At 46.5% G+C, this 25,072-nt stretch overlaps 1 protein-coding gene and 1 long non-coding RNA gene across 24 annotated transcripts in view; one reads left to right on the forward strand and one right to left on the reverse strand.

Annotated features, from left to right (window-relative positions):
- The window catches only part of KALRN (kalirin RhoGEF kinase), a 622,455-nt gene that overhangs the window by 471,551 nt on the left and 125,832 nt on the right, over positions 1-25,072 (reverse strand). The window lies entirely within an intron of this gene.
- Positions 10,910-19,008, forward strand: LOC141571145 (uncharacterized). Its single transcript, XR_012495829.2, has 5 exons — positions 10,910-11,492; positions 11,594-12,516; positions 13,000-15,435; positions 15,762-15,851; positions 16,049-19,008. It is a non-coding gene; the product is annotated as an uncharacterized LOC141571145 (long non-coding RNA).

A 25,072-nucleotide genomic window follows, 5' to 3' on the forward strand; every position in this document is an offset into this window, starting at 1 on the left:
AGAGTGACTGCGGAGGAGGAGTGAGGCCCTGTAAATTCTGGTAAGCTCTCACCGGCTTGGCTAAGCTCCCGGAGAGAAGTGAATTAACATGGGGTTACAGTACACGTTCTTTCGCACCTTCTGAGTGTACGTGTATATGGTTTCTACCTAAGTCTTAAACTACTCGCTAATTCTTCTCCCCACGTCTCTTCTAATAGTAATAACACATGAATTTTGCAAATAGATGCTAACGGTATTTAGAATCTGCATCAGTCTGCAGTATTTGCAACGACCACATACACATGTTCTCATGCTTGTAACTCCCCCAACCTCCCACCCCTACCATCACTACCTTCTTTTTCGGACATTCAGGCCAATAGCTCATGGTCCTCAAACACGAGAAAAAATACTTCCCCACACACCACCCTCCTCCCACAGAGCTGCAGCTGAGGACCCACCCAGAAGGGAACAGGGCCAGGATGAAATCTGAGAAGCCACGCTGACCCTCGGCTCTGGCAGCACCGTGGAGTTTCAGGGTCACTGGGGGAGGGCTTAGTTCCCCTTGGGTTCAGCTGCACCGAGAGACAGAGCTCAGAGCGTAAGTCCCACTTTCACTCCTCTGTTCTTGTAGGATGGGGCATTTATACTTTCAGTAACATGGAGATGAAGTTGCACCTACAGGTGACAACCCACAGCAAGTGCTTACAGGATGACTACTCATGTCCATGCTCACGTGGAAGAAAGTCTTAATCCTGGTGGGAAGAAACAAAGTTATTACTCTTTCGAATACTGCATTGCCTTCCAAGCAGTAGGTGGTATTATCATTACTGCCACGAAACAGGCCTTAGAGAGGCTCCCAACCTGCCTGTCAACACACATCTGGAAGAGACGATGGTGCCAGGACTAGACCCAGGTCTACCAGACTCTAGAGCCCCTCAGCTGCACCCTCCTCCTCTGGCACCGCTTCCTGCTCCTCCAGACCCACCTGATTCTGCCCCTGTTGGCTCACTATTAGGATGGCATCACAGGAAGAGACTTTTGGGGAGCAGTCCAGCTCATACTCATCTCTCCCCACTCTGCTCTTTTTTGACCCTCAGTCTGAAGTACTCCACTTGGCAACTGATTTTTTAAAAATCTCCCATTGCTGTCTAACTGCCTCATATGTGTCCTCTTGGCTTCCTAACCCGTGCCTGAGCCTAGAGCATTGCTTCTCTCATTTCTCCCCCTATTCCATGGGCACCATCAGCATTCAGTGACTGCCTGTCACACAACTAATTGGAGAGATACAGATGCAAACCATCTTTTTGGAATACAAATTTCAAAAGTCAGAATTCTCCCTAATTCTACCTTTGTGGTCCCTTTCACAAGATAAAAGTGGTGCTTACAAAGAGTTCTAAAGAAATGGGGAAATGCGTATGATAAAATGTCACGCTAAAAGAAATAGGATACAAAAATAGATACACTGTGTGAACTCAACTATATAAAAACACACAAAAATATTGGAGAAAATATATTAAAGAAAAAAGGAAAATAAAGACGGGAAGGAAATATACCAAAGGTTAAAGAAGGTTTATCTTTGTCAGGTGGCACGATGAAAGGTTGCTATTTTTCCATTTAGTTTTTTGTCTTTCCTTTGGAAATGCCAGAAATTGCACTTTGAAAGAATTCTAGAATGAATGTCAAATTGAATTCTATTTGTAGAGGAGGTAGTGGGAGTGTGCTTGGGAGTAGAGAGGTGTACGCAATCAGTTAAATTAGGCAAAACTATTAAAAGAATACATCCTTCAGGGTCCAAACATAAACAAAAATCACTCTAGGAATTAAAAACAGAATCCAATGCAGGAAATCGGTTATCCAAAGTGACAGAAGAGCTAAGACGTTGAACAGGATGGAACGGAACCCCCGAGGTTACCAGGAGCCAGGGTCACCCAAGGAAACCGGAATCAGGAGAGCTGAGCCTCAGCCCCTGGCCCAGAAAATGTGGTTATCAGAGAGTGAGGGAAAGCTCCTCCTGTTTCCTCTTCTGTTCCGTTTTTCAGTCTCCTGCCAGTGCTCTCCACTCACCACAGTCAGCCATGAGCCAGCTCTCCTGGAGCCTGGGAAATACAGTCTGCAGCGGGCGGCACCTGGTAAAAGGTCAGGGCAGGAGAGTCACAGGGAAGGGGGTATCTGAAGGCAATCTGTCCCAGGACCAGCACGAAGGGGGTGAAAATTAGATCACACGTCAACTAGATCCTAGGTCAGGTCAATAAAGAATAAAAGTACACGTTTTCACAACTTTCTAGAGAAGATACATTTTATATACATACAATTAATTCCAGGCAAATGCAACTCTCATACCAGCATTTCCCAAACTTTCCTGGTGACTGGAGTCCCCTGGGGTCACCTATTAAACACACAGGTTCCTGGGCCCCTTACCCGGACATACGGGTTTGATCCGCACAGACCTGCTGTAGTGGATTAAAGATGGCAACACACTGTTCCCTAGTCCTCCCAATAAGAGACAGAGTCTACTCCCCCTTCCTTGGAATCTGGGCTGGGCTTAGAGACTTGCCTGCCCCATGGAATGAGGTGGAAGGAACATTCCGGGACTTCTGAGGCCTGGCAGCATCTGCCCAAGGCCCGTAAAACACTCGTGTTGGGAAAGCCAACCACCATGTAGGGAATCTGAGGACCCTGAGACCATCATGCTATGAGGACGCACAAGCCAGCCATGTAGAGAGACCTCATTAAGAGAGAAGGGTGACTGGCCAGCCCAGCAGCTCCAGCAGCATCAGACATGAATGAAGCCCTCGCAGACATTCCAGCCCCAGCAGACACAATGTGTGTGTGTTTGGGGGGTGGGAGGCACGCAGAGAATCTAGCTATGGGTAAAACCCCCAAACATACGGCACCTGCCCCAGTCCTCTCTCACTACTGGAACGGCCCGTGAGGCCCCATGCTTTGTGAAGTAGAGATAAGCTACCCCTACTGAAGTCCTGACCCACAAAATCATGAGAATAAAACAGTTGTTTTATTTTGAGGTCAGCAATAGATAAACAGGACACATGGCCAGTAATCTGGCAAGCGGTTGGAGGGGATCTGGCGTGCCCCCAGCCTCTTCAAGTAGGACGAGGCTCCAAGTCCCCTGCCCACGGATGCGTGTCAGGGTTGGTGATGATGGGAAGGGGACAGGGAGGGTCTTGAAGAGAAATGACAGCACTCAGACATATAACCACTAGGGAGAAAGTCAGAGGCCCTGAAAGGGTTCAGCGGAGAAGTGGGCAGAATCAACCACCCCAAGCTCCCTGTTTGTTTCAGCTTCTGGGCTTCCACACACTCTACCCATCCGAACGCCCTCTGCTCTTCCCATCGCCTCTCTTCTCCATCCCACCCCTTCACCACCTTCCAAGTGTTCAAAAGTTGCTTCCTGAAATAAGTGGGATCTGACCTCGTTCTAATTTGTATCATTTCCTATATTTTCTCAGAGGCCATGTACAGAAAATGGGGGAAATAATTGTGGACTAAAATGAGATAGTTTGGGACAGTACTTGTGTACTGTAAAGCACTGTTTAAAAGTATATATATACACATATATATACGTATATATATATATACATATATATATATATATATACATATATATGTATATATATATATATATATATATATATATATATATATATATACTTTTACATATACTTTTTAAAACAATATGTAATTTTTTTCCCTTGTGTGTTGCTTTTTAATACAGTGTTATATGTACGATTTTTCCAGAGCCAAGAACTGGGTGGTCACATGGAGAAGTATTTCTACCTCCCACTTCCTAGGCCTTTTTAAAAATGTCTGGAATCCCTCGCATGCTCTGACAGTAGGAATTGACCTCACAAATGATACCAACACTTTCAGACTTGAATACTTGGGGACTTGGCTTAGTGTCTCAGCACACGCTCCACTCCACAGCAAGGTGAACCAGCAGGCTCAGTCTTCCCTGCAGCACATGACATACAGTGAGAAGGCTGCGATCGTCTCATTGCAACACCTACCCGTTGGGAGACCTTAGGTGCTAGGTGTTAGCTGATTCTCTACAAGTACAGTCTCTTGCATTCCTTCACATCTTGTGACCAAGGCCCTGTCAGTTTTTGTCCCCGACTGCCTTTTCAAGGGTATTCACATAGTGAACGTCTGGCTCTCTCTGAGGCAGAGAGCAGATTTGTTTGCTGACGTATAAGAACGTCTCCCTCCGGGACAAAGCTTGGGCAGATTTGCGTGCGCCGCCCCTTTAAAAGACTGGGGTTTCCTAAAGTTGGGTTTCCTCAGCTGTAGATGCAAATCTACTCCCTGGGCAGGATCCACCAGGGCCCCTGGGCATTACCCCTGTGACATGGGGGTGAGGGGTGCCAACACAGATATGCTAAAGCGCATGCTACCTGTTTTGCCACGAGTGATTGAGTCCTCTGCCTCTGACCCAGGAGTCTCACGTCGTCCGCCAGCATCCACAAAACCAGGGCAGGCTAACTTGTTAGCTTCCAAGTAGGTAAGGTCTCGGGCCCTTCACAGTTCTTGACAGTATGTAAGAGAGTAGCTGCCCTTCCCATCCAAAACACCTGCTCCCACCTCTCTCGTTCTCCTGTGCAAAGGACTTCCTTCTGCCAGAACCGTGATTACAAAATCCACTGTCTGTGCAGGCACAGGACAAGAGAAGCTGGGGATAAATGTAATTAAGTAACTAATTTGCGTGCTAAACACCAATTTCTGTCAGAGCCAGCCACGCTGAGGGTATCATTTAGTTAGTAACAACCCTAACTAAAGCAGCTTTTGCTCTGAAGGGAAATCTTTTCAGAAATGTCGTTTTCCCCACAGAGCTTTTTTCCTTCACAACCCCTGACCCTTCATGACTGTTTTTTTACTGTCTTGAATATCCACATGCCCCAATCCTTTATCTATACTCATACTACTGCAGAATCCGATTTATATTAATAAATACGATTTATAATAATAAACACTGTGGACTCAACCCTGGCTACGTATGAAATATGACACCTGGGCCCCATGACAGAGTCTCATTAATTTCTCTGGAGTGGGACCTGAACCGCGATCTTTCAAATGCTTTCCTACAAGACCCCATTTGCAGTTGGGATTCCAAACCTCTAATCTATCTACCCTAATGGGAACAGGAACCAGGTAAAAACACATATGTTGAGGAGTTTGTCCAATATTGCTCTGCTCCAACATCCTAATTGCCTTTCAACAAACTCATTTAGCTCTTCTTTGCTTCAAACATAAATTTTAAGTCCTCACCCCCACCTTTTAATTCTCTAATAGTCACGAACAATAGACATCCACCCCTACGATATAGACTTAATTGGCCTGTTCCCTTTCTTTTCCTCTACCTCGCCACTCCAATTAACCCGTGTGCAGTTCATGTAACCATCACTCCCTACGTGCCTGGCTAAAGACCTCCTCGGAAACAACTGGGTTTCTCTTGGCTTATTGCTCTGCCAATCACAGTCAGTTCTTCCTGCTTCTCTCCTCTCTGGCCCCTCCTCTCAGCACCAAATCCTCAGGGAAACAGGGGCCAGCATGAAGATACCCTTCCCCACCAGGGGCATAGGAACTTTTGCTAATGAAGTGGAGTCTGCACAGCTGCTGAGATCCTTGCCTCTCCTTCCGCACACATTCCCTGCATCTGAACGGATGGCCAGAATGCTGTAGAAGCTTCTACTGAGATGCTAAATTGAGCAGGTCTTACGTGGAAGGCCTGCCTCCCTCTCACTCTGCCCATGAGGATACCGTTTAATTGGGTATCTCTAAACATATTACATTCACTTCTTATATTTGAGTATATACAGAGCCTCCGTTCCACATCCTGGAAGGAGGAATGTGTCTTTAAAGACGGCACAATCCACATGTTCCATGTCCTAACCGCTGGGCATTTCAGAAATACACCCCCCACCCCCACCAAAGTGAGTTCTGGGCAGTGCTGGCAAGTCATTAAGGTCCATCCATGTATATAATAAATCGCCAGCAATTTCCTCCAGCATCATTGCTCTCTTCTGCCACGCCCTCCTCCCAGAAGAACATCCCCACACTGTCCCCATGGTCACCTCTGCCAAAACCCCCACTGAGGAGGGATCTGATATGCTCAGCCTTGGAGCACTGATGAGATATTGCAGGGAAACATCTGTGTCAAAGGAATGAGCTATTTTAATGGTCGAAACGTGGGCTGTGTTGAGCTGGAGGGAGAGATTCTCTAAGGGATGGTGAGAGGGTTTTTATTCTTGGGAAAAAGGAACAAGTTTATTAGCCTCAGCCCTTGCCTAGTGAAGACATAAGTTGTAGGAAGTTATCAGCTATCTCAGCATTTCCTTCAGTAAATAACTGGGTACCTGCTTGCAACAGGCTCTGGTTGGGCACCGCGTGGATTCAGTGACATAGAAGACAAGTTCTGTCTCCAGAGCCTCCCTCAAAAGGCAGCCACACATTAAGGAGACTTTTGGTAGATGTACTAATGACCAAAGAACACACGAAAAATGCTCCACATCATTAGGGAAATACTAATCAAAACTACAATGAGCTACCATCTCACATTCATTAGGATAGCTACTATCAAAAACAAAAAAGAAAATAGCAAATCTCAGCAGGGATGTGGAGACGATGGAACCCTTGCACACTGTTGGTGGGAATGTAAAACGGTGCAGTCACTATGGGAAACAGGATGGCAGTTCCTCAAAAAATTAAAAATAGAATTACCATGTGATCCAGCAATTCCACTTCTGCATATACGAGGACTGACTGTTACATTCACGAACTTATTACAATGATGTTGCTGACCTTTTTTGGTATCAGAGGGATTATTCATTATGAATTTGTACCAACTGGACAAACAGTTCACCAAGTTTACTACTTGGAAGTGCTGAACAGACTGTGTGAAAAAGTTAGACGACCTGAACTTTCTACCAACAATTCATGGCTGTTGGATCACGACAACACACCAGCTCACACGGCACTGTCTGTGAGGGAGTTTTTAGCCAATAAACAAATAACTGTATTGGAACACCCTCCCTACTCACCTGACCTGGCCCCCAGTGACTTCTTTCTTTACCCGAAGATAAAGGAAATATTGAAAGTAAGACATTTTGATGACATTCAGGACATCAAGGGTAATACAACAGTTCTGATGGCCATTCCAGAAAAACAGTTCCAAAATTGCTGCAAGGGGTGGACTAGGCAATGGCATCAGTCATAGCTTCCCCAGGGGAGTACTTCAAAGGTGACCATAGTGATATTCAGCAATGAGGTGTGTAGTACTTTTTCTAGGATGAATTCACGAACTTAATTGTCAGACCTTCGTATACTCAAAAGAATTGAAAGCAGGGTCTCCAAGAGGTATTGCTACACCCATATTCATAGCAGCATTACTCATAATAGTTGAACCATGGAAGCAACCCAAACATCCATCAACAGATGAAAGAATAAACAAAATGTGGTACGTACATACTGGAATATTATTCAATCCTAAAAAGCAAGGAAATGCTAACATGTGCTACAACACGGACAACCGCTGAGGACATTATGCTACGTGAAATAAGCCAGTCACAAAAAGACAAATACTGTATGATTCCACTTATACGAAGCGCCTAGAGTAGACAATTCATAGAGAAAGAAAGTAGAATGGTGGCCGCCAGGGACTGGGAGGTGGAGAGCACGGGGAGTTATTGTTTAATGGGTATAGAGGTTCCGTTTTATAAGATAAAAAGAATTACAGAGATGGATGGTAGTGATGGTTGCACATGATAAATGTATTTGATACTACGGAATTGTACCCTTAAAAGTTGTGAAGATGGCCAATTTTGTTATGGGTATTTTACCACAATTTTAAAAATTGGCAAAATAAAGAAGGCTTTTAAAATAATATCCATGACTCACTTGCGAGGCATGCTTCTAATCACCTTTAAAATATTAACTCATACAATCCCATAGAGTTTGCCGCTGCATTTTACAACTGGGAACACTGAGGAATAGAGAAGGGAAGTAATAGAACCAGGATTTGAACCTATGAAGTCTGGCTCCAGAATCTAAGAACCTAAGCACTGTGGTGACCGTCTTCAAGAGACCAGTGGCACCAAATACCCATGAGTGGTGTCCCCCGCATGGGCAATCTATAGGAGGAGCATTATTCTCACACTAGAACTGCTATTGCTCAAAGGATTCCTGTCTCGTTGTCTCGTTGTCATGGTAGGAACCGCCCCTCAGGGTCCTGTGAATATCCTCCACTGAACACTCCCTTTCCTCTGAGGAGGTAACCACAGTAAATAAGCTGGGCTCCACAAGCCAGGTGACTCCCCTCTAAGTCACCACTGCAGTGTGACTGACGATGTGACACTGTCTCTGGCTTCCAACCTGCCTCAGACGGCAGTTCCCTTGGCCTAGGGGCAGACCCCACAGGTCTGCCCTCAACTCTCTGCTGAACATGCTTATAAACCTGGTCAAAACGAATATCCAATAGCCTTGAAAATGAAACGCAGAGGGGTAGCTGACAGCACGGGAAGGGCACTGTCACCAGCTGAGTGCTGAAGCTGACATGGGGCGTTCTGGGCGGACACATGACCCTGGGGTTGCCTTGGGTCTTCTTCGGATCCTCTTCCCCCCCCTCCCTTGGCGGTCTTGTGGGTTTCTGACATGGCTCCCCAGAGAGAGGCAGAGGGCAGCTGGTGCTGTCTGGGCCAGGATATGCCATGCTGAGACCCCAACCAGAGGAACAGGAAGGAGCACACACTGGAGCGACCACTAAGAGCCAGCCCCACATAGACCTTCCCAGGTCAGACCTGCAGCCTGGGAGCTTCACAGCGAAGGGACACGGAGCAGGAGCCCCACGATTAGGAGCTTCAGTTGGAGCTTTGAGAGGAACAAGGAAGTAGCAGGGAAGAAACGAAGCCCAAGTGGGTCTCTTTTCTGACAGAGAAGAGAGAAATTCAAGAGTAAGCAGAGGTCCCTGGGACAGCTTTGGCTTTGAGCATGAGACGAGCTGCTGGCTGGTGGGTTTCCTGCGGCCTCTCCCCGTGCTTGCAAATGGCCACCCTCTTGCTGCCTCTTTGCCTGGCTGCCCCGCTGTACACACAACCTCTGGTGTCTCTCCCTGTGTCCTACTCTCCTCTTCTTATAAGGACACCAGTTTCGGCCTCATTCTAGCTTAATCAGCCTTTTCAAGGCCCTATGTCCAAATACAGTCACATTCTGGGGGTTAGGGCTTCATCAGATGAATTTGGGGGGACACAATTCAGCCCATAGCATCCCGTGTACGTATAAATATTTAGTAGTTTGGATTTTTCTGCCCCTCTTCCCCATCACTTTCCTTTTCTTTTTATTTATATTCAGTATGAAAATCTTTTATGAGGAAGAACAGCTGTGAAGATGCTGTTTTCGTCAGAACAGTAGAGCAGCTCAAGGATCCAGGCAGGAAGGGTATCGTACAGGACTGGAGGCCGATCATGAGACGGCTAAAGAGCCAGTAGATGGAACCCGAAGGGATTGGGGCACCGGATCCCTCAATCTCCTGGGCCCTTGTCTTGGTTTATACTCTCTGCCTGTGGCAAGCAGATGCTAAGATGGTACCCAGTGAGCCCCACCTCCTGCTTTCATGCCCTCATGAAATCCCCTCCTTGAGTGTACACTGGCCTAGTGACTTACTTCTTAACCAATAGCATATGGAAAAGGTTATGAGATGTCACTTCTGTGATTAGGTTACATAGGACAGTGAATTAGATCTTGCTAGAGTTCTCTCTCTCTCTCTCTCTCTCTCATTGGCTTTGATGAAACAAGCTGCCATGTTGGAGGGGCCTACGGGCAAGGAACTGAGATCAGCTTCCAGCCAACAGCCAACTAGAAACTAAGGTCCTTAGTCCAACAACCCTGAGGAACTGCCACCAACCATGAAAGTGAGCTTAAAAGTGGGTCTTTCTTCAGTCAAGTCTTCACATGAGACCCAAGCCCTAGATGACACATGAAAGACCATGAGGCAGAGGACCTGTGTCTGGACTCCTGATCCATAGAAACTGTAGAATAATAAATGTGAATTATTTTAAGCCATTAAGTTTTGGAGTCATTTGTTACACAGCAATTGACAACTAATACACTGCCCTAACTAAAGTCAGTCTTGTCCCCAAATCTTTGCCACCCTATTGTGCTGACTTCCGACCAATTGATATCTTCCAGTATCCACACTGTGTTTAATTCCCTTAGGATAATTTTATCCTGTATATAATTTCCATCAGATTGATTTTTCTGACTGCAAAAGACTGCAGTCACTCTGAGCACTCGTGGGATGCTAACTGCCAATGTGGAAACATCCAAACTTAGGCTGGTAATAAGATTCGCATCCCCGATGTACCACAAGTTCATGGTACCCTGTCCTAAAATACCTGAGAGCACTCGCTTTCCCACCTGACTTGGCTTCTCTTTTCTACTTCTTCCTTTCGTCCCCATCAGAGGAAAGATGTTATGCTTCACTATCCATCAGAGGAATCACTTTCTACTGTGAACAGTATTTTTACGACACATACATATCCATCCTAGGTCTATCCGTCTGTCTTCTTTATTTCCAATTCTTTCCAAACTAACTCAGGAAAAGATTTTTTTTCCCTCCCCTCTACTTTCTCCTCCCTGCTTTGTTCCGTTTTTGAGCCAAAAATAATTCTAATGATGGATGATGAGTGCAAGATCAGTGCCAAGGATTTATACCTGCATCAGGAAAAAGGCAGAGCCATTGCATTTTGAAGTAAATTAGAGCTAATAAAGAACAAACGCCAGCCGAGCCCTTGAAAGCACCCCAAAAATCAACGTCAGAGCCTCTACAAAAGTTCCAACCTCCCACCTCATCATCATCTCATTTAATTTAACCTGTTTGTTTTTTGTTTTGTTTTTCAATCACAAGCAGCTTTCCGGAAAAAAAAAAAAATATATTACATCTCTTCGCTAAGTTTTTTGCTATGCTTACCATGAAAACCATGTTGTTCTCTACTTTTTTTTCATTGCAAATATATGATATGTGGTGAGTTATTTTGGGTCTAGCCTGGGACTGTTTAACCATTATGCATAAATGTATTTGTTTGTTTGTTTTTTAGAAAAGCACAAGCCTAGTTCTGACATCTGACTTATTGATGAAATTTTGGATATAATCCATTTGAAAGTGGGGGTTACAGATCCCAGTAGAGTGAGAAGGGTGTCGTTCATTATAGGAAAGGACGTGAGAATTAGGGGGATGTGCAAACATAGGCAGGGGGCGGGGCAAGCAGAACTGAGAGGAAGGAGAACAGAGAGTGATGAGCTGTGTGGGAAAGAGAAGCAGGGGAGGGAAGTGGAAGGTTGATGATATTTACTGAGTAACTACTGTGAGGAGCGCTGAGCTAGAGCTTTCTCTTGTTATTGTACTGAAACCTCCCAGCAGTCCTGTGACAGGTCATCTTCTCCTGCCACTTTTCAGATGAGGAGACTGATTGAAGAGGTGATATGACCTGCTCAAGGTCACACAGCTTGTAAGTAAGTGGTGGGGGCCAAGATTCCAACTTGGTTCTTTTTGAAGAATCAGCATAGACCTTCTCATTACTTCCCATTGCACCTACTCTTCTTTTTCTAGGTTAAGGAAAAAGAGGAGGTGAACTGTTCCACTTTTCTTGATGAAAGTTGGGGGAAGGAAATGCTAAAGCAGAAGAGCAAACTGGCAGGGAAAGTCTAGGGAACCAGCGAGTCTCCATTCCCCAAATCACGGAAAAGTGTGGCTTTCAAGGCAGGAGCTGGAGGGCTACAGATGCCGGGTCTGGAACTGCTCAGGAGGATGCCGAAGGGAAAGCCAGGGTGCTCCTTCCAAAAGCCACTACAGCCTCCCTTGGCAGGTGAGGAAACAGAGCAGCCCTAGCAGAGAAGGTCAAAGGCAAGGCAAGCAGCTGAGAAGAACCACAGCTATGAAATCAAGAAAAGCCGCATACTCTCATCCCCACCAGCGACCCCAAGCTCAAACTCAGCACCGTCCTGCTCAGTTTGTGCATATGAGGTGGGACAATTAAGTCTGCCAACTTGTTGCAACGATGTTGCTAAACTTTTTTTATATCAGAGGGATTATTCATTATGAATTTGTACCAACTAGACAGTTAACCAAGTTTACTATTTGGAAGTGCTGAAAAGGCTGCATGAAATAGTTAGACGACCTGAACTTTTCACCAACAATTCACAGCTCTTGCATCACGACAATGCACCAACTCACACAGCACTGTCAGTGAGGGAGGTTTTAGCCAGTAAACAAATAACTGTATCTGAACACCTTCCCTACTCACCTGATCTGGCCCCCAATGACTTCTTTCTCTACCTGAAGATAAAGGAAATATTGAAAGGAAGACAGTTTGATGACCTTCAGGACATCAGGGTAATATGACGACAGCTCTGATGGCCATTCCAGAAAAGGAGTTCCAGAATTGCTTTGAAGGGTGGACTAGGTGCTGGGTCAGTATATAGCTTCCCAAGGGGAGTACTTCGAAGGTGACCATAGTGATATTCAACAATAAGGTATGCAGCACTTTTTCTGGGATGAGTTCGCGAACTTAATTGTCAGACCTTTGTATGTTATGGTTGGCAGAAACTGAGGAAGGGGAAGCTGTGGCTTAATGTGGAAGATACAGCTATGTATCTTGGGCATTTGTTTCTTTTATTGTTATTTATTTTTTTTAAAAAAACTTTTATTTATTTAAGTGTGTTTTTCCAGGACCCATCAGCTCCATGTCAAGTAGTTGTTTCAATCTAGTTGTGGAGGGCGCAGCTCACAGTGGCCCACGTGGGCACTGAACCAGCAACCTTGTTGTTAAGAGCATCACGCTCTAACAACTGAGCTAAATGGCCATCCTCATTTGTTTCTTTTAAATGTTTGCTCTGAAATAATTACCTTCCTTGTACTGTTTGCTTAGTGTTGCTTAAACATTACCCTTTTAATAAAGAGGCATATTGTGGACCCAACAAGAGGGATATGAAAACTGTGCTCTTCTTTTATCTCAGGCAAACACTGAGATGCCACTACTTGGACGTGCATGGCCGGGTGGAGCCCAGCACTTGCCTTTCGAAAGAGCCCCAGGCGGTGGCGATGCAAGTGGTCTAAGCCATACTTCAGGAGACACTGGCCTAGACCAAGTGGCTACAGGAAAGTCCAACTATTACACAGCAATAGAATGACTAGATTGTGACCACTCGCAAAGATAGGGGGTTTAGGAAACTGGGAAACTACAAAGGACAAGAAGAAATTTCTGGGCTACTGGTCACTAAAATACAATACCTCCAACAACCTTCAAACCTACTCCTCGACAGCACTTCACGAGCATCTTCTGACCCGTTCTGGCCCTTCCCAAGCTCCTGACTCACTTGGAACCCTCACCTCCCTCATACTCTTCGCAATTAACAGTCATTCCTGATATTTTCACTAGACTACTAGGTTATGGTCAAGGTTACCAGGATACTCACTGCCTTTAAAATGCTGCAGAGAGGCAACGAGGGCTTTGTCTGAGTCTGTGTTTGCTCAGTAACGGCCTGGTCCTGAGTGCATGGGAGGTGGCTGGCCTTCTCTAGGGAGGACATATGCAAAGGTCTCCAACCACACATGCCGAGCCCCCAGACCCAGGTGGCATGGAAAGGGAGGGAGTGAGAACAAAGGAAGCCAGTTAGCACAGCTGACCCTACAGTGGCGCCCACCCAGGCATTTTGTCCCCCTCTAACAAGAGAGAGGCCGTCTCCACCTCTTCTCACGGAAGGTCAGGTGATCTTTACTAAGTGCTCAGAGCCCTGGGGGCCCAGTGGGCCTCTCTGCCCCAGGAGTCTGACAGGAAATCAATCTGCTATCTCCTTTGCTTTCTGAGTATGATGGAGTTTGGATCAAATGATCTCCAAGGTCCCTCCTAATGGCCAACATTCTATCACTCCTTTTAGCCAAGGCTTGAGGGTACCGTTCTGGCCTGAGACAAGAGAGAACTGACCTAAAGTTAGAAAACACAGTCACTTCCCAAAGTCCCTTGAAAATAAAGGAGAGCAGTGGTATGAACAATCTGCACCTGGACCTTATTTTGCATCTGAAGACACTGAGGCCAAACTGGAGAAGCAACTTGCACACAAAGTGACACCGTTGATGGTTGAACTTGGGTTAGAGCCAGGCCTCCCGGCTTCTCGTGCTTGCCCCCCCTTTTCTGTTCAGCTCAACCACCTTTGGCTTGACAGTGGATGCTCTGACTTTTGGCACCAGCAGCTGCTTTAGCCACCTAGGGGCATCTGGTTCCAGCTGATATCCCAAAGAGTCGAAATCCTGAGCACACACCAGTCAGGTTGTGAGGACAGGCGCCAAGGCCACAATTGGGTAGCAGAGAGAAGCTAGGCCCAGATTTTATAAGTCACCATAAATGTATCACAATGTGGGTAATCTACGTGGAGGTTACTGAGTGATACAAATGGTCACTTCTCTGACTACTACCGGGGGCTCCTCAGGATGGATTCCCTCATAACTCCAATCATCCCACTCAATCTTCTCCCTGACACCATCCTGGGTTAAGTCACGGCTCTAGGAGGTGGAGAGCAACTGAAGATATTTGTTGTTTTAGAAAGATTGAGCTGAGTGAGCTAGAAAGGAGCAAGGCAGGACCAGAAAGGCCAGTCAAGAGGCTTCGGAAGCAGCCAGGCGTGAGGTCAAAGGTGAGCGAGCGGAAAAGGGAAGTTATAACCAGCAACTGGATCTCAAGACTAAGCCAAGGCAGCCACAGAAGAGAGAAAATCATGAAGGAACTCAGGGTTTTAGTCTTGAGGAAGAGGGGCAAGGTCTCTTTAGACATGTTGTACAGGACACTCACCTAGAGTCACAGAGTAAGGAGGTAGACAAAGTGCCTGAAACCTAAAAGATGTGAGCATGGCGGCCCCACGCGGATGGTCCTGAAGGGCAGCCTGGATGCTCAGTACCACGCCCACTGCTGGGCCTCCGCATGGACGTGTCTTATGTTCCTAGTATTGAGTTCGCACGTTGAGGGCAGAGAATGCGATATGTTGTCATTCCCCGTGCCTCAGCGTACACAGCACGGGGCACACGGGAGCAGAGGAACCTCCTCTGACTGCCCACGCTGGCTGGGCTGTCCTGATGCTGCAGAGCCCTACACGTCTCACCCACCACATTAGTTTTCATGACAACAGAAGTCAAGCTGGTCCAGAGCCATGGGCCATTGTCCTGCCAGCTGCCCCCTTCTCGAGGGAGGACAACACATGGTCCCCAAAGACTGAGCAGGCAGAAAAGGAAGCCCCTTTGTGGGTTAAACCCTGCCACCATTTTTCTCAATTCTAAAGATGGTGACTAGCTCACGGGACCCAAGCCTTCCTCCAAACATGTTCCCTGCCAAGAATTACAGGAGTTGAAAGGAAGAAGAGCTCTGACTGACAAGGGCAGCCGAGAATCTCCAGACCTTATGGGTGAGTCACTGGCCAAAAACCATTCTACCTGCAGCTGAGGCCACACACACAGGGCCAACACCTACCTCTGGTTCCCAACCACGTAGCCTTCCTGTCCCTCCCTGGATCCCAGTGCAAAGGCCCACTACCTGCTTTTGCATACCTACCCCGGCAATGAGAACAGCACGCTTTCTTCTCTCTTTCAGGGCTCCCGGTGAGGGCTAAGCAGAAAACTTGACAGCTAGATGCTGATAATTCCTCAAATAGATGCATTCAATTGGAGAGTTCCTGTCACTGAGGAACGCATTTAACGTGACATCTACCTCTTTCCCTTTTGTCTGAGGCAGGAGCCAGCAAAGATGATTAAGGGTGAAGAATGCCTGAGAAAAGTACAGCCCTCCACCACCAGTGGGTACCATAAAGCTCCACATCATCAGGTGAGATGGGGGTGCTGGTGTGGTTCACCCCACTCTTGTTCATGTGATGAGGGAGCAGAGGTAGAGAGCCTGAGCTCTGGAACAGAACTCAGTAACAACGTCCTGCATTCACACCAGCACTAAGTCCCCAGAGCACACGTGCTAGAACCTTCTACTTCTAGCACACCTGCAGGCTGTTCCTTTCCTCCCTCTTGTAGGAAAGCTCTCCTCTGGAGATGCTCCCTTCCTGGTCAGGGCAGGCCTGCTCTGCAGTGTGAGGGGAGCTGACAGAGACCCAGCACCCGGACACATACGTGGGGGCCTGAGGGAGTCCTGCACTGGTGCCCTTCTCCAGTGAGGCCGCTGCAATTCTGGACTTCTGGACACTTTGCCCAACGGTCTGACATCCTGCAAGTGGAGGAGGGGCCCAGCTGGCTCCAAGGAAGGAACCTGATGGGGGATTTTCTGGTAGAAGAGACAACTCAGAAGAGACAACCCAAATTTGAGGGGTTATGGGCAGCAAGTAAGCCTTGTGCCTAAAGTGGACAAATGCTGGGCTTTTACAAATTCCTATCTCACTGTAACAGAAAGTCTGCTGGAATATCAGGAACTCCTTGGCAATGAGGAATGGTGGGGCATTTTGCACTTCACAGTATCAATAACAAGATTTACATATCTTCTTCCAAAATTCTTTAACAAACTTCATCTCTGCCTAGCTGGGAATTTCCGAGGCCTTGGCCTGGTCTCTCCAGCTGGTCCTGAGACGTGGCCATTCAAAACAACAGGAAACCTCTGCTCCTTCCATCTTACTCCCTCTCCCCCCAGTTATCACTAGGCCAGGAGGCCAAGGCAAAAACAAATGAAACAGAGGAAGCTTCAATGCAATGGTTGTTTGACCCCTTCATTCCCCTCATCCCCCCAAACTTCAGATCAAACTAAGCACCACTTCCACAAGGCATTTCCATTCCCAAAGCCTAAGAGATGATGGGTGTCCACTCCCAATCCTGCCTGCCCTTGGTCTACTGTTCTCCCTTCCATTCTGGGACACTCATGTCCATAAACTAAATATAGACCATGACGTAGGCTCTGCTCTTTTTCTAAATTTACGTTTTTTCTGTATCAAATTTATTTTAGCCATTATAAAAGCAATACAAAAATAGACATAGGAAATAAAAGGACTTAATGTCTCAACCCCATTCTCCACATATTAACTATATTTTTAATGCATTTCCTTCTAGTCTACTTGCTGTGCATTTTTCCTTCCTTCACCTCCCCCCGCCCCCGTTCACCTGGATCAGAGACCCTTGTTCCCCAGCTATGTCACTTACTAGTTGTATGACCTTGGACAAGTCACTTACTTCATCTCAATTTCCTGGGTAGACTGATGATGGGGGAAGCTGACTGTGGCAGCTCTGCTCATTCCTATTACACCTGCTTTCCATTAAACTCTTTCACTGAGACCAGATCAGTCAAAAAGGAAATAGGATTCAATTTATAAAAATTCATGTGACACAACTTTTCTGGAAGGCCGCTATCACATCCTGGAGGTAGGTCACTCGAGCATGGAATGGTCTTATTCCATCACTTCCTATGAATGACAACCACCCCAGCACACAGGACGCACTGATGCATAGTGTTGAAAGGATTAAGAATAATCCCAAACTGTCCCTTACTGTGCACCTACTATGTTCTAAGAATTCTTCCAGGCTCGTGGCAATTTTTTTTCAATCCTCATCTGAACAAACTTGCAAAACAAAATTCTGATCCTCATTCTACAGATAAGGAAAGCTAGGTTAAAAGGTTTGCCCAAGACCTCAGATCTAAAAGGCCCAGGGTCCAGGTCTTCTGCAACTGTTGTCCTAAGCTGTGGTCTGATTCTCTGTGCATCATGTCTGGCCACTTTATTCAGTACATAAGCAGAATTTCTTGTCGTCAAGAGCAGACTTTCTGGCTGTTTTTCTAAAACTTCCTCCTCTGGCCTTTCTGCAGGGAACCAGAATTAGCGAGGTGGATCCATCCTGACCTTCCCTGGCCGTAGCAATCAAGGTAGAATAAAATGGGAAGACCCGCAGAAACTCACAGCCTTTTGGCCAGGGTGCCCGGGTAAAGTGAAGGAGCACGAGGCTCGGGGTGGGACAGGCTTGATTCAGGAATCTGATTGAGAAGCTTGAGCTCATTCTGCCCTTGGGGTGGCTTCTAATTACTCCTGGAACATCACACCCATTGTTGAATGAATGACACCTCACATCAACTACAGAAAATAGGTACACCCGTGTTATGAATAAGGAAAATAAGATTCAGAGAAGTCAAGGAACCTACTCAAAGCCCTCTAGCCATCACTGCTAAAGCTGAACTGGTTGAACTCAGGTTTGTCCAACTCCCAAACCCATGCTTTTCCTCTCCACCAAGCTGCCTTCCTTCTTAGTATCCAAAAATGTATGGAGCGAGCACACGTTTTTTGGGGGAGGATGCTTAGGACACCCACCAGAATCTTTCCCAGAACTCCCAGAAAGATGATTTTATTCATGGACCCCGATGGCAACTGCTTGCAGTTATTAAACCATCTGCCTGAGAATCCAAATTCTAATTTGATCTCCACAGGCAGGAATTCCTCAGGGAACATGTAATTTAAACTTAAGAGGGGGGCAGAGAAACAGAAGTCGATCTATGATGGATTGTTTACAAAGATGGCCCCATCGAGGCCTTCCATCCATGTGTGCATTTCCTTCCCAGTGGGACTTTGCCTCTCCTTCCAACAAGAGGTGAAGTCTGTCTTCCTACCCCCCAAGTCTGGGCTAGTCTGACACTTGCATTAACAAAACAAACAAAAAAAAGAAAGAAAAAGAAAAGAAAAGAAATACAGCAGAAGAGACACCATGATTTCAAGGCCTTGACTTCAAGAGGTCTTGCAGCTTCTATTCTCATCCTCTTGGAACACTTCTGCCATCATCATGTCAGGACACTCAGTCTGGTCTTCTGGGGGATAAGATGCCCAAGATAAACAGAGAAGTACCCAGCTTAAGGCAGCACCAACAGCCAGACATGCGAATGAAGCCATTGTACGCCGCCCCGCCCTCGTCAAGCTGTCATCTGACTACAGCTACGTGAGCGACCCCAAGTGAGACCAGAAGAACCACCCAGCTGATCCCAACCCACATGGCTGACCCATAGAATTGTAAGCAAATAAACCGTTGTTTTAAGTCACTAAGGTTTGGGGATTTTGTTACACAGCAATAGATCACTGACATACCTTCCCTTTACCTCTGGTAACACTTCCCTCACCTACTCTGCCCGGCAATACGCACCCACCTACCCAGTGAGGAATCTTCCTTAATTCCTAGCAACCCCCGTGTAGGACTTCTCTCAGAGGTTGTTCCTGATAATCACTTTCATTCTGTATACAGTGGTACCTTGGTTTTTCAACATAATCCGTTCTGGAAGACCGTTCGAGTTCTGAAACGTTCGAAAACCGAGGCTCGGTTTCCCCATAGAAAGTAATGCAAAACAGATTAATCCGTTCCAGACCTTTAAAACCAACCCCTAAAACTGCAAATTTAGCATGAATTTTACTATCTAATGATACCATAGATACATAAAATTTACGGCATTCGTAAACCGAAATGTTTGTCAAGAGACGTTTGAAAACCGAGGTATCACTGTTTGTGTACACAGTGTATCCTACCAGCCCAGCACTACCCTGGCAAGCATAGGGGATTTGTAAGCATGTAAGCTGAGGACTCTCCCCTCAGTGAACTCACGGTATCACAGACATCCATAACCCAACTCCCAGAACAACAGCAACACAAAGTGCAATGTGTGGTGCATAGGTGAGCCGGGCATCACAGCATGTGCACCCGGCGGGCAGAAGTGTGAATAAACAGGCAACACAGAGAAAAGTGGTTGGGGGTCCAGTTCCCCAAATCACCTTACAGAGGACAAATCCACTCCAGTGCACAAATCCACCACTTTTAAGAGCAGGGCTGGCATAAAGGATGTGGGAACTGAGGAAGATTGTAAAGGATATTTCAGACGAGGCAACTGATATTGCTCACGGCCTGAGAGGCTCTCCAGGCTCTGAGAAACCCCAAGACTGGAGCCAGGCAGCACATACAGTTTCGACTGCGTAAAGAAGAGCCACGCTCAAGGGTTTCACCAGGGTTCATACCAACGGGAGTGGAGAGACTGCTTTAACCAATGTACAGCTTCTCTGTGTGTGCTCAAGAGGAAAATGTCTCCTCTCATGTACCAGGTGGTTGGTCATAGTCAGCAAATCCCTGTTGCCTTCTAAAAGAATTCCAAACTCCTTAACCTGACGTTTAGGGGCTCTCTATGATCTGGTGCTAAACTCAGAGCTGGAACTCTAATCCCAGCACTGACTTATTCACTCTGAGCAAGACTCTTCCTGTCCCTGAGTCTGTTTCTTAATATGCAACACCAGGATTTTTACATGCATAGATCACGGGATGTTATGAAAAGTAAAATGACATAACAAAGTGCGTGGCATTGTCCTGGCACACAATGAGTGTTCCCAAAATGTAAAATTCCTTCCCAGTGGTTCGACGGCCCCCATCACACTCAGAGAAAAGAGGTTCCTTCAGAGAACAGCCTGTGAGATGCCAGGGAGGAGGGAAACATTCCTTGGGATCGAGGCAGATCCTGAAGCTTGAGGTAGCTGGTAAGGGGCCAGAGTGATGGGCGGGATGCTCTCTGTGTCATTTGTTTTTGTGTTTTACTGCATATCCCAACTACATCTACACAGCAATCAGGCAGCTAACCAAGGCTTTGTAAAGATATTTTCTGAGAAAGGAACGCTGAACACCCTTGGTTGAGTTTTAACCAAGCCAACCCTCGTCTCAGACTTAACTTCATAACCAATGATGGGCTTTCCCTCTTGTTCTCGGAACATTGGTCCCATGTTAAGACTATTCTCACCTCCTTCTCCAGTTTCTTGAGTGGGAAACACTCTCTACTCCTAATTTCCTTAGTTCTACTCCCGCAAGGCATCACCCCCCCCCACACACACACACATCCAAGTCTACTGAGAGTCCCACAGAAAATCAGCCCCCACCTCTTCCCTGCCTGCTCCCCTATTGACAAGAAAGTCAGTCCACTGTTGATCATACTCCTTCCCTGTCTCTCTCTCTCTCTCTCACACAGATACACACTCATATTCTATAGTAAAATGGAAAACCAAACTGACAGAACTAAATCTCCATCAGAGATCAATCGATACCACTGACTAGAGCAGCATTTCACCGGAGGCGCCAGGGAGCCACAGGGACCCTCCGCCCCTCCCCCTAAAAGTGCAGACTGCCCTTTCATCAATCCCTGGTAATCTACCACACGGGTATGAACCCCTGTCCAACTAGAGCTACAGCTGGGGAGAAACTACAGCTGCTAAAGTGTCAACCACTGGCTCAGAGTTGAAGAGAACTAGGCTCCTTCATATTTGTGGGCTCTTATCCTACATGGAGGGCCCCCCTGACCCCATAAGCCAAAGCCACCCCTATCCCTACCATCTCATTCTAACAGCCCAGAGAACTCACATACAAAGTGGAGTGGTTCCCAGTCTCCAAGCGTGGACTCCCCATAGTTACTCCATGTCTCCCATGTAAGTCACAGCATTGACCCCTCATGAACAGAATGGAAATAATGTAAGTGACTCAATGTGCCAAGCCCTCTGCTTGGTCTTTATACACATATTCATCATTCATGCCTACAACATCCCCTGTAAGGCATTAGTATTTCCATTTTACATATAAATAAACTGAGGCTAACAGAGCCCAAAGATAACACAGTCAATAAACAGGATTTGAATCAAGGTCCATGTAGCTCAAAGTCCACGACTTTCTACCCAAGAGTCAACGGAGCTGTACTCTCTCAGCATGTAGTCTAAATATGCCTGCCTGCGCTTGGGTGTTTGTCCACCCAGGATAGCGTTTGTGCCTCAGTCTCTGGTTTCCTACAGCTCCAAGCACAGTGTCATGTTTGGACGTAGTGTTGACAATGGCGGCGGATGCGGTTGCCTTCCAAACCATTCCCAGAGTTCTCTTCCATCAGAGGCCTCCTGAGATCTAACCCAAAACAGAAGGCATGAGAACCTACTCGTAGTTACCACATTCACCAAAAGTGGTGCCTTTTCTACAATACTTAACAGACCGTGTTGTCACAACAAGAGTTAAAACCATGACGAAAAAACATGAGAGGAAGTAGAAGGAAAGCCAGACCAGGATACATGCAGAGAGGGTAGACAGAGTCACCTGTTCTATGATCTCACGCTGCACCTGGGAAAGAAGATTGCACCACAAAGCCTTTCCCTATGGAGCTTGCCCTAGTTTTCACATCTGCCTGAGTCCCTGATCCAGGCCATCTTCATGACTCTCACCGCCACGTTGGGGGCTCCCTGAAAGCCTAGGCGAACAGTTTTCCCTAGCCAGAAGCCTGCTTTCCACGCTCTTCCCTGAACTCTCCCACATTCTCTCAAACCCAGGTTCCCAGAGCTTGGACAAGGTAGAGAATCAGTTACCAATGGCAACCAAACCCCACTGCTTCAAATCCAACTTCACTTTGGCCTGGAATCAAAGAGGAGCCAGGACAAGTTGCCTTTGTATCTAATGCATTCACTTTATCATGCCTTACACTCATGTAACTCTTCAAGTTTTCTAAGGGCTTTCCAGTATCATCTCATCATCTCTTAATGCTGCTGCAGTTCTTGAGGCGAATGACAATGTCCTCAGGCAGACAGGAACTCCTTGCACTGGTTTTGTCTTTCACCATCAGCCTCAGAACCTCTGGGAAGCAAAAGACTTTCAGCAAAAGAAGAGCAGGAATGTGATCTCCCCAACACAAAGCTGCAGAATCACTCAGCCTTAGAGACAAATGGGGACTTAGCAGCTCTCTAACTAGACGTCTCTCATCCTTAGCAGGGGTGCCCTCTGAGCATTGTCCAATAGAACTTTCTGTGATGATGGAAATGCACATATCTGCTCTGTCCAGTACATTCCCCCCACGAGCCATATGTGGCTACCCATCACTTGAAATGTAGCTAATGTGACTGAGAAGCTGAATTATTTTAACTTTAATAGCCACATGTGGCTAGTGGCCACTGCATGAGACCACACAGCTCTACAGCATCCCGCTCCGACCTGGCTGCCATGGTACTTTACTGCCTCAACCTGCTCGATCATGTCTCACAGACTAAAGAGTGTCATGGAATTTTACACAGAGGGGGCCTGGCATGTATGTTCAAAGAATCACGTAATGAAAAAGCTAACTGAAGACAAAATGCTTTTGTCTACAGTTTAGATGTTGATCATTTCCCTAACAAAATGCTTACAAATTCTTACAGACTGAGCAAGCTGGACACAGAGGAGTCGCTAAAGACCAGCTAATTCAACGCCTTTATTTTATAGATGGGAAGACTTGTTACCCATTTCTCCTCAGGTTATACCTGACAAAGCCCGTGTTCTCTAGGGAGTCCAGTTTCTGACAACCTTCCCTGTTGTTCTCTAGCCCCAGGCAATAGCCAAGCTGAGGAGAAGAAATTCTATCTGTCACCATCCCCATCAGTGACCAGTCTCCTCCTCATCGATTTCACAAGGGCCCATTGGTCGGGGGAAACCGAGGGAATGAGCTAAGGGAGCTCCGGCCCAGACTCAATGCAGAGCCCTGCAGCCCCTCTCTCGTCCCTGCCCACCTTCCACCCTCACCGGTCCAGTCACCTATTTGGAAAGCCTCCAAATTTAATGTTCCAAAAAACATCTGTTTTCCTCTCATATGAGCTCAGAGCGGTGGTCTCAGCTTAAATTTGGGGCTTCCAGGCAAAACTGATTCCCAGAAGAATCTCTTTCCTTTTGTTATTTGCTGAATGGGTCCCTGGAAAGAGGAAGCGCCCACTGGTGTACGTCCTAGAAATAAAGATTTTGAAGTTATGGAGAGACAGAATCTAACTTTCTTATAAAAAGAAAAATATATTTGCGTCCCCTGGTCTTTTTTATAAAACTAGAAATTAAGAATGCAAATGTACGTTGGCCTGATTTTTATTGGTGTTACAGATCTTCGGTCATATTGTTTGTTAAGGAGAAACGTCTGTGACATACAATGATTCATTGCTCAAATCCTCACTGACACCTTCTTTCCGTCACTATGCTAGGCATACCATCATCTTATAGGGGAGACAACACTCACCCACTCAATATCTACTGAGATCTCACTAGACAGAGAAAGTGCCTGTCTTCATGAAATTACATACCAGTAACGGGAGGCGTTCAATAATCATGTGTACAAAATAATCATTTCAGAGAGTGTAAATCCTAACAGAACACAAAAGCAGTAGGACACAGCATGACGGGGCAGGGTGTGGGGGGTGCTACTTTGGCTAGGCTGCTCAGGAGAGGCTGCTTTAAATAAATGACATTAGACCTCAGGCCTGAAAATTGGGAAACAGGCAAAGGAGAGGATGAAGGAAGATGCCCCAGGTGGAGGGAACAACATGTGCCAAGGCCCTGAGCTGAGAACAAGCCTGACCTACTTTAGGAACAGAACACTGGTAAGGCTGGAATAAAGTGAATACATGAGAAATGCTAAAAGAAGGGACCTGAGAAAGAGGCAGGTTTGGATGATGCAGAGCCTCCTAGGCCAAGGTAGGAGGCATGGACGTCATTCCTAGTACAAGGAGAAAGCACAGGGGGGTTTAAGCATGAGAGAGATATGATCAGATTTATTAACATAAATGCATACAATAATGGATAAAATATTTACGATACAGGAAGATGACTGCAAAGCAGGCCATTGCAAAGAATTATAGGAACTATGCCAATAAAGAAACCTGCACTGCAGGAAGGGGGTGAAAAAAGACTAGCCTTTGGGATGGTGGCAACCCCGGCCATAACAGTAGATGCAAAGGTGTGGAAGTAAGAAACGATACACAGGAAACATGGTGGCACATTGGAAGGGACCACAGGTAGTCAGCATGGAGGACAAGTAGGTTCAAGCCATGTGTGGGAGGGCTTTATATGCCAGCCTTGGGAATTACATTTATTTTGCAGACGACTGGTTCTTAACTTGGCTCTTAAAAATACTGGTACCCAGACCCGCCTCAGACCAACTATATCAGAACTTCGGAGGTGGCGGGGCAGGCACCGGTGTGTCTAAAGCATTCCAAGTGATGCTTATGCAAGACCAGGGGTGAGAACCACCCCTCTCGGCAAAGACTGAGGGGTGCTGAAGGGTCTGACACAAGC

This window comes from Rhinolophus sinicus, chromosome 17 (assembly GCF_057876585.1).
Source record: "Rhinolophus sinicus isolate RSI-liver-muscle chromosome 17, RSI-T2T, whole genome shotgun sequence".
Lineage (NCBI taxonomy): Eukaryota > Metazoa > Chordata > Mammalia > Chiroptera > Rhinolophidae > Rhinolophus > Rhinolophus sinicus.